The following is a 10,300-nucleotide window of genomic DNA, read 5'->3' on the forward strand; positions in this document are numbered from 1 at the left end:
GATGGCGCTTGCAACAACAGTGTCTGCAAGTTATTTGGGTTCAGCACGCTTGGAACGTTTCTCAAAGTGGACACCTCTCATCAAGGCAGTAGCTCACTTATGCCACATCTGTCACAGCTTCATGAAATCTAAGGTGGTCAACAGCTGTACAGGTTGGCACCTCTGTCAGACAAGTCTCACAGATGAAGCCTTAACTCAAGCAGAGCATGCTGTGATCAGATGTGTCCAGCGTGAAGTATATGCAGAAGAAATCAAATGCATTCTGACAAAACAAAGCTTGCCATCCAACAGTTCTCTGCTCAAGCTTAATCCAGTCATGGATGACAATGGCTTTCTTCGGGTAGGAGGTCGCCTTGCAGAATCAAAGTTGGCAAGTCATGAAGCCAATCCCAGGTAAACATCATGTTGCCACACTGCTTGTGCGTCATCATCATGAAGCTGTAAGGCATCAAGGGAGACATTTCACTGAGGGAGCTGCCAGAGCAAGTGGCTTATGGATAATAGGAGCCAAGAGATGTATCAGCAGCATCATCCACAGATGTGTGATTTGCAGGAAGCTGCGAGGGAGAGCGGAACAGCAAATCATGGCTGCCGAACGATTGCAAATGGATCCTCCATTTTCCTATGTTGGCCTTGATATATTTGGACCATGGGAGGTCATAACGCCGCACAAGAGGAGGGCAAGCCAACAATAAGAGATGGGCAGTTCAATTTACATGTATGGCAACCAGAGCTGTTCATATTGAAATAATTGAAGCTATGAGCTCTTCTAGCTTCATCAATGCACTTAGGTTCTTTGCCATCAGAGGGCCTGCCAAACAACTGAGGTCAGACTGTGGAACTAACTTCATTGGTGCATCCAAGGAACTGAAGTTGGATCCTCTGAAACCTGGGGAGATAAAAGTGGACGAATACTTGCTCAGCCAGAGGTGTTCCTGGGTGTTCAATCCCCCCTACTCATCTCACATGGGTGGCACATGGGAGCGGATGATAGGTATCGCAAGGCGTATCTAGGACTCCATGCTCCTACAGGCAAAAGACACTAAACTGACTCATGAGATTCTGACAACACTAATGGCGGAAGTGACGGCTATTGTCAATGCAAGACCATTAGTGCCCGTCTCTTCTGACCCTGAAGCTCCTCTGATTCTTACCCCTGCAACTCTTTTCTCGCAGAAGGTTAGTGCAATCTCACCTCCTCCTGGAGACTTCACCAAGACTGACATGTTTACACATCAATGGAAGAGGGTCCAGGTGCTCGCTGACATTTTCTGGACTTGCTGGTGGAAGGAGTACCTCAACTTGCTTCAGAGTCATCAAAAGTGGCAAGTTACCAGACCAAATATCAAAGAAGGGGACGTTGTTCTTCTAAAAGATAAACAACTAAAAAGGAATGACTGGCCGCTGGAAGTCATCGTGAATGCTCTCCCAAGTAAAGATGGACAAGTCAGGAAGGTGGAAGTCAAGATTACTCATCGCATGACAACAAAGACTTTCTTCAGACCTATCTCAGAATGTATCCTCCTCCTGTCTCCAGGAGATTAAAACTGGTTCATGTTATTGTGGCATTCTTAAATTAATGCCAGGCGGGGAGTGTATTGGAACAGTTTGACATTCAGGCCTCCAGGGGGCATTGTTCTTTTTGTACTGCTTTCTCCATGTGACAGTCTGGGTCAATAGTGAGTTGTAAGGAAGTGAGGTAACAGGAACTTCCTGTTTTCTCTATTAGTCAAGAGAATGGTGTGCTTACCAAGCTGAAAGTTCAACTCAAGTCATCTGTTTGTTTTCAGCCCTTTGAGTGGCAATATAAGTAAGTCTGCATGTTGTCTACATTATTACAAAGTAGTTTTGTGGATTATGTTGTACTATTATTTGGTTATATTCTTGCTGCTGCAAATTAGTTTCGATGTTTATCTTGTGATGTGTCTTGGTAGCCCTGATATGCTAAATTGCATTTTTCCATTTGTGTATTTCAGTTTCACACTTCCAAATCCAGTTCAACTACAACACCTGTCTGTTCCTTGGAGGATGGAGTGCATGGGAGAGTTTAGCTGGCTGTGAATCTCACGAAAGGACAAGAGTCACATTGAGTGCAACAGTACACATACTAATAAAACTCTAAATGAATGATTCCATTAAAATGACATGTCGCCCACCATTAGGCTATTATCGGTGTTTCCTCTACCTGCAGGTGTACAAAACATGAAGTGATGGTTGGATATAAAATGCACCCAAAGGCGCACAGTGGCTTCTCTGTCCCTGGGGAGGAGCTTGACGACTCTGGAGTCGAGCCCATCACCTTCCAAAGGGAAGTGACTGACAGGTCGGGTTCGCTCCTTTTTCCAGCCCAGAGTGCAGAACAGAACTATGTTCTCCACAGCCAGACACGCCGTGGTGTGGAACCAAACGCTGCTGCTTTACGCAGCGTCTAAGTGATGCAACACATCAGAGGTGGAGAATTCTGATTTATTCACAACTTTATCTTTAGTGTAATTTCTGTCAGGGTGGTGTTTATTTCTCTCCATTTCCAGCACCTCCTCCTTGATGGCAATTATTGTGTCCTCAGCTAGGGCACAAGGTGGGATCACTGGCCTCCCCTCTCCGGCCACATCTGCAGCGCTGCAACCCAGCTGGGACACACAGAGACACCAGTATTTTAACAATAAATAAACTGGAGTCAGAGACGTCTCATCTATGTACGTTAATTTTATAATATGAAACAAAAGAATGAACCACTTTCAGCATCATCTGGTGCATTTAGTTCCAGCATAACTCTAGACTTGTTTATTTTCCCCGCCAGCTTCTAATCTGTGGCAGTGGGCAGCAGCCCCCCCTCCTCCCTGGCAAAGATCTTCCTCCTGTGGACGAAGATGCGCTCTCTCCCTACGTTTTATTGTCTGACCACTTTATTTTTACTTTCTGGATAAGTCCGGTGATGAGACAAGCTGACAGCATCTGTCACTGCTGACCTCCTCTGTCTTTTTGGTGGTGGTGGTGATGTCCATCCTGTCTCCACCAGATAAAATATTTTTACAACCTTAGATTAGAATTTCTTCCTGATTTCCCAGAAAAATCCTCATTTTTGCTTTTTTCCTGCTGAACCATCATGGAAATGAGATGAATTAATATTGATCAGGTCACCTGACCTGTTATGGCCAACATGTGGGCGTGAAAAGGTGTTTCCCTCACGTGCGCAAAATTTAGGGTTGATCTTGACTTATGAAGCGAAACTGGCGTGGGACGTGCGTGCGCACTGCTTTGTAAATCGTGAAGTTTTTTTGTGCCGCATTTCCTGTTTTCCATATGTACGCCACCTGTAGTCAGCGTTGCTACGCACAGTTTGACAAATGAGGCGCATGATGTGGGTCTCTGCTCAATATCTTACAAAAAAATCTTGACATTCAAAGAAAGTGCAAATTAATACATCTAAAAATGATTAAATTATTAATTAAAATTTACTGCTTGTGGGCAGTTCTAAATATTTCCACTAAAAATAAAGGAAGTGTGATGTACATCCACATCTACAACTCAGAACGGCTGTAGTTCAATGCTTGAAACCAAACTGATATTTTGGATCTGCTAATTTTGCCCAAGTAAAAGACACATATTTATGCTTTCAGCTTGGATTCAGGTTCTGAATTCCAATATTGATCATATACTATATGGATAATGTCACTCAACACAGACAGCATCCATTTATTTTTAAAGACAAATATTCATGTATCATTATCCCATACAACGGATTAAATGTAATTTAGATAGAGAGAGAGAGAAAGGTCTTATTTTCTCCCAGATTTGGAAAACTGGCCCCATAAGACAGCCGTGATTGGACTGCAGTGGTCATGTGGTGCGGACAGTAGTGTACTTTATACGTTCATATCAAGTTGTGCTGTTAAACAATACTTTACAGTTTGTTTTATTTTAAACATCTAGCAATGCAGCCGATACCAAAGAGCTTAAAAGCTTTACAGTCATAATCAGCAGGACATGATGCATTTTACTCAGACTTCAACATGTTTAATGCTCCTCGTGGGGGTTTTTTGTTCTTACTTTCTCCCCTTCCTATTGGCTGCACTGGGTGTCAATCATTTACTTCCAGCTAAAGCTGTATTTTTATGGATGTTTAGGCTACAGTATCTTCATTTCAGGCACATATTTTCTGTTTCACATCACAGATCATTTCGTTACTTAATAAATACTAGTTCGGCTGTCACTTATATTTGAAATATAAAGAAAAAGCGTCATAATACAAACCTATTTCCAATGAAATTGTGGAAGATTGACCAGGCCACATCCACTTAATGTTATAATTGTTCATATATCTCAAGCCATCATATTTGGCTTTATCAATACATATCATTTATATGTTGGATACCCACTAGTTCGGCTTTATTAGGTATTTGATTCATGAAGCATATACGTGTTTTTCCAAACCCTAGCTTAAGAGTGGGTATGAAACTTAGAAAAACTACAGTCATGGCGTTCATTTGCTGTGCGCAGGCGCACTGGTTGCTCTGCTTGCACAGGTGCACTGGTTGCTAGAAATACGTAGCAAATCCTACGTAACTTTGAGCATAGTTTTTCGTAGATATTATACGAAGCAGTAATGAGAATACGTTGGTGAGGGACAGGTGATCAGCAACTGAATGGGCCTGCTAGTCGGCCTGAAGGGGTGGGGCATCAATCACCACCCGCAGGAAAAGAGGGAGACCTTAGTCGAGAGGAGGGGGGGGTTGTCAAACTCTCCCCCCTCTGCTGTTCCACCGACGCGTCACTCTCCGCCACTCCTCGGTCGCTTGCCCTCCGTTACGCTGCGCCGACAGGAGATGCTGAAGGGAGAACAAACTGCGTTCTCAACAGGCCAGTGACAGGTGGAGACTCAGGTGCTACTTGGCTGGTCAAAGCATGGCTCCTAAAATCACCACAGCAAGTCTAAAAGAAAAAGCACTAAAACCAAGCAAAACGGAGCCCTGCTATGTCGCCATTCCAGCAAAACAACACTTAGCTTAGAGGAGGGGGATTGCCGAACGCTCCCCCTCCGCTGATCCAACGACGCGTCCTGTCACTGGCTCCTTCTTTGTCGCCTCCAGCTCCACCACGGGATCCTCTTCCCGTCCGCAGCGTCTCCAGATCTGTCACACGCGCTCCTGATTGACTTCACCTGTTCCTAATTATACCTGATATCGGGGCAGGGTTACAGCCACACCCACCTGCTGTCACTGCCACACACTCCGACAGAAACACGCACACACACCAGTCACCCCGTGACATCAGCACCACCAGAAAGGCAGAGGAATGTCAGCAGAGGACAGATGCTGTCAGCTTGTCTCATCAGAGACCGGACTTATCCCGAAGGTAAAAATATTGCTGCCCACTGCCACAGATTAGAAACTGGCGGGAAAATGAAGGAGTCCAGAGATACGCTGGAACAAAATGGGCCAGATGATGCTGGAAGTGCTTCATTCCTTTGTTTCAGAATATAAAATGAAACAAACGAACCCTGTAACCCTGCCCCGATATCAGGTATAATAAATGAGACGTCTCTGACTCCAGTTTATTTACTGGGAACATACTGGTGTTCCTGTGTGTCCCAACTGGGTTGCAGCGCTGCAGATGTGGTCTGAGAGGAGGGGGGGCAGTGGTTCCACCTTGTGCCTTAGCTGCTGTGTCCTCGCAGAGGAACCAATATCTGCCATGTGTTAACTGGTGTGTTGCATCACTTCTAGACGTAAAGCAGCAGCGTTTGGTTCCAACGTGAGAGGATGATTGACAACACAATCATTCAGACTGGATGATTGATCAGGTGAACGCAGGTGAAGCGCTGACGTCATTTAGTAGCATGTTATGTAGCGTCTCCACTATCTGCACACATCTGCAGCTGTACAACAGGTTTCCTCCTGGGCATGGAGGCACCTCCACCTGCCTCCATCTGCCCGATGGCCGCTACACCACGTCTGGCTGTGGAGAACATAGTTCTGTTCCTCTGCTATGGGTTGGGAAAAGGAGTGACCAGCCCCAACCCATCATTAATTTCCCTTTGGAAGGTGCCAGGCTCGACTCCAGAGTCTCCAAGCTCCTCCGCAGGGACAGATAAGCCACTGTGCGCCTTTACGCATTTGGATACATTTTATATCCAACCATCCCTTCATGTTCTGTATCTGCAGGTGGAGGAAACACCCTGATCAGCTTAATGATGGGCGACCACGTCATTTTAATGCAATTATTCATTTAGAGCTTTATTTTTATAGCAGCTTCTATATGACTTATTGCGTGAAATGGCTTTTATAACACGCAGAACTGGCGCTGGATTAGTCGATGCCAAAATACTGTCAGCCGCGTTGCACTGGACGGACGCCGATCTCCTTTTATCAAGTTACACGCAAGTTGTTTCAGAACACATTTTAGTGGTTGATGTTTTACGTGGTGGAGGAACAAAATCAAATGTGCGTTTTTTTGTTGTTGTTTTTTTTGCAAATGCTGTTAATGTACAACATTCTGCATAAAAGTTTATATTTGATTTTGAACAAATGTCTCAAATTTCACACCATTTCTTTGGTTTGATTTTCTGCCTTTGGTGTCGCCGTTTCCCGTTTCTCCAGATTTCGTGCGAACACCAGGGTCAGAGTTGGCGTGGAGGTAGGGACCAAGTCGTGTTTTCATAAATCCCAAAAGTTGACTATAATTGCGTGTGACAGCTCCGTAAATGAGGCCCCTGGACCGCGCAGCATTGGATGCGGAGACCGAAAGCGTTTTTTTGGTCTCCGCATCCGCGTTTTTTTTCGGTTTTTACATGTTTTTTAACATGAGAATATTTACAGAAGTTTGTTTTCTACTAAGTGAATAATAGAAATGACCAGATACTTGTAACAGGACACAGCTGTAGCTTATCAGTAGTTTCTGGCTTTCCCTCCCAGCAGCCAATTGCTGCAGGGGGAGCCACCCTACATAGGTAAGCTGGGCATTCAGATCATCGATTGCCGACTAGCAGCTGGGCTACGTCAATCAGGGGAGTCCTTGCTTCCGCTTCAGGTTGGTGGCAGAGATCGGCGCTGGGTGTTCCAAGGCTTGGTTCAGTAGCCTGGACTCATTCATTGTTGTGGCAAGCTGTTGCCAGCAGCATCACTTGTTCTGAGGCACACGACGGTGTTCCAGTTTTATGGTCAGGCGGAAGCTGACATAAATCTGCTGGCGCTGGATTAGTCGATGCCAAAATACTGTCAGCCGCGTTGCACTGGACGGACGCCGATCTCCTTTTATCAAGTTACGGGGAGCATTACGGTGTATCAAACTGCTCTGGAGACCGCTGCTCTGCTCTGACGCATCTTTCCAGGTGTTCCCTCGGCCGCTCTGTGTTACTGCTGCTTCAACTTCACTTCGTTTCCTTCTCCGCCATCAACAACTCCTTCTTGGAGAAGAGGAAATGCTGACATGGGCGCCGGATACACCACAAGCTGGTGCAGACTGGACAGTTGAGCCGCCCATGATAGTGGGGAACGGAAGGACATTTTAGGGACAAAGCTGATTATTTTATCTTTAATAATTTTATATTGTTTAATTTTGTGTTTAAACTATATCTGTTCTACTTCAGGTGCTGAGACTGCAGTGGTGGATTGGTGTCCTGGTGGTGGTGCCTCCCTACTTTGGTGTACTTTTGTTTATCTTTTCATGTGTGGTGTTCTTGGGGTCCCTTCCCTAGCTTCTGGACACATCCACCCCAGTAGGTCTCAGCCATGATTGACCTTTTTTTAAAAAAAGTATTTGTGTTGGTTTTAAATAGGAATAATCTCTTTTTATATCTGTAACTGATGTCTCTGCCTCCATTGCTAAACAAACCTGAGTGCCTGGTGGTGGGTGTAACCACCTAGCTATTCCCCTGGGCATAATACCCAGGGTGGCGTTGTCCGGTTTTATATCTTTAGCTTGTAGCCGACTGTTTCTTGCCACATACTGATCAATGTATTCTGACAGAATCACATGGAGAAATTAAAATTTATTTAAAAAATGTTTTATTTTATTGGTTCAATTTGTCTTAGTTTTATTTGTGAAGCGCCACTTCACAACAATGTTGTTACAGGGCACTTTACAGACCCATCAGTTCAAACCAGTTCATAAATATCTGCTAATAGAAACCAACTGATTGCATCGAAGCTTGACTTCGATCCAATCCTCCATCCTGAGCTGCACAAGGCGACAGTGGGAAGGAAAAAGCTCCCTTTTTAACAGGAAGAAAACCTCCGACAGAATCGGCTTAGAGAGGGCAGCCATCTGCCACAGTAATTCCATCAGATCAGCATCAGGTTTCCTTCCTGCAGTAGAATGTAACATCTACTAAAACTGAACAAGGAATTAGTTTGAATAAAGCCTTCCAGCAAACATGGACTGATGTAGAAGTTTATCCACCTCGATCCCCCAAAGAGAAAACCACTTAATTCTTCTGAGGATCAACAGCCTGAAACGCTGCTTTTTCTGTTTGCGTTGTTCTCATGCTGCTGTTCCACACGATTCCAGCAGAGGGCGCTGTCTACATTTAGGCTGGACTGAAAGGGAGCTCGTGGATCAGTCTGCTTGTTTCCAACACAGCTTAGCAGCTTATTCTGACCTTTTGATTTATTTTACACATGAAAGTACTGTGTGCAGTGGTCAGAGCTGTGGAAAAAGCAAGGTCACTGGTTGGATGTTGGAAAGTATTAAGTGCGTGTGATCGACCACTAAGTATGTGTACTGGAAGAGTAAGACTTAAGATCTTCAGCTGGATCTTTCTGCTTTTACCAACAACACAATACTTGTAGTTTCATACTTTCATACATTGTGGATCAGTGTAATCAGGTGGAACTGATCCACATTCAGTGTTGCGTCCAAAATGGACAGACGTGGGACAGACATTGACTTGTTTGAGTTATAAGCTAATGACAGCGTCTAACCTTTATTTTCTTTCTTCAGGTAGAATTTGACAAAAAGGAAGAAATGAAAATTAAAGTAATTCCAGGAAGCATCAAACATTAGAATGAAATGCTCTGAAATCATTTCACTTTCTGATATTAAGAGCAAAATAAAACAAAGACTCGATTGAGAGTTTTTATTGAGATAAAAGGAAACATTTGGAGAATGTGACACAAATCAATAATGCATCTTTAATTCAACATGTAACTGCAGCCGACATGAGCTGAACACAACATCCTGATACTCAGTGTGAAGCTTTGACTGGAAACAGACAGAAAAACATGTGGATCCTGGAAGAAGCTCAGCTTCCTTCTTTAAAGGACTGAAGAGGAAGAAGTTTCCAAGAATCATTTAGAAGAGTTTCACACACAAACTGATAGGGATGCTTGATTATGGGAAAAATTATAATCACGATTATTTTCACTGAAATTGAGATCTCAATTTTTTAACACGATTACATTGCAAAAACTCAGCCTTAAAAAAACAAGAAAAAAAATATACAAATATTAGGTAAATGTTGCTTAAAATAAGATAAATTATCTGCCAACAGAAAATTAGGCTTGTCAAGACTTCCCAAAACAAGTAAAAATACTCTTAAAACAAGAGGAATTCTCTGGCATAAAAACTTAAGAATTATCTTACCTTTAAAAAAAATAAGCATACATATTTAAGATTTTTAATCTTACTTAGATTTCATTTTTTGCAGTGTATCCTTTTATCTTTAACATGATTTTTTTTTTTTTAAAACATTAGACCATGACTTTTAAAAAAATGTCTTTAGGTTTCCACATATTTCAGAAAACAAACAAATAACATGAAGCTTTGTCTTGACAGAGTGCAAATACTGATGTAAACTGAATAAATAAATATATAAGTAAGGATTAAACAACGCTGTGCATCGTGGTGTTCTCAACTCTGCGTCGGGCATTATAACCGTCTAACACACGGTTACGAGTTGTTTAATCTGCTTATACCATGGTCCCACACAGTGAATATTTGAACAAATTTGTATTTCCTTTATACAACATTTGCTTAAGTATAGGAACTTGCTTAAGTATAGGAACTTGGCTGTACATCGAGGCCAACATTTCTCTCATTCACCTGTTAAAAGACAGCTGATCTGAACCAGCTGGTTAATGCGTTGCTACGGTGACTCCCCGTGACGGAGGAATATTACAGTTTTTAACTCACTGATGGGAATTTCAGTTGTTATGCTATTTTCAGTTATATTGTGATAATTTCTCATTAATCTCATATTGATATATTCTTCATTAACCTTCATGTACAAGTTAAAAGTCTCTCTCTGTGGGAGAATGTGTATGCTGTTTGGATAAGCAGGACATCCCAGTGACATGCAAAG

The sequence above is a fragment of the Telmatherina bonti genome (genome assembly GCF_933228915.1).
Source record: "Telmatherina bonti genome assembly, chromosome: 8".
In the NCBI taxonomy this organism is placed as follows: Eukaryota; Metazoa; Chordata; class Actinopteri; order Atheriniformes; family Telmatherinidae; genus Telmatherina; species Telmatherina bonti.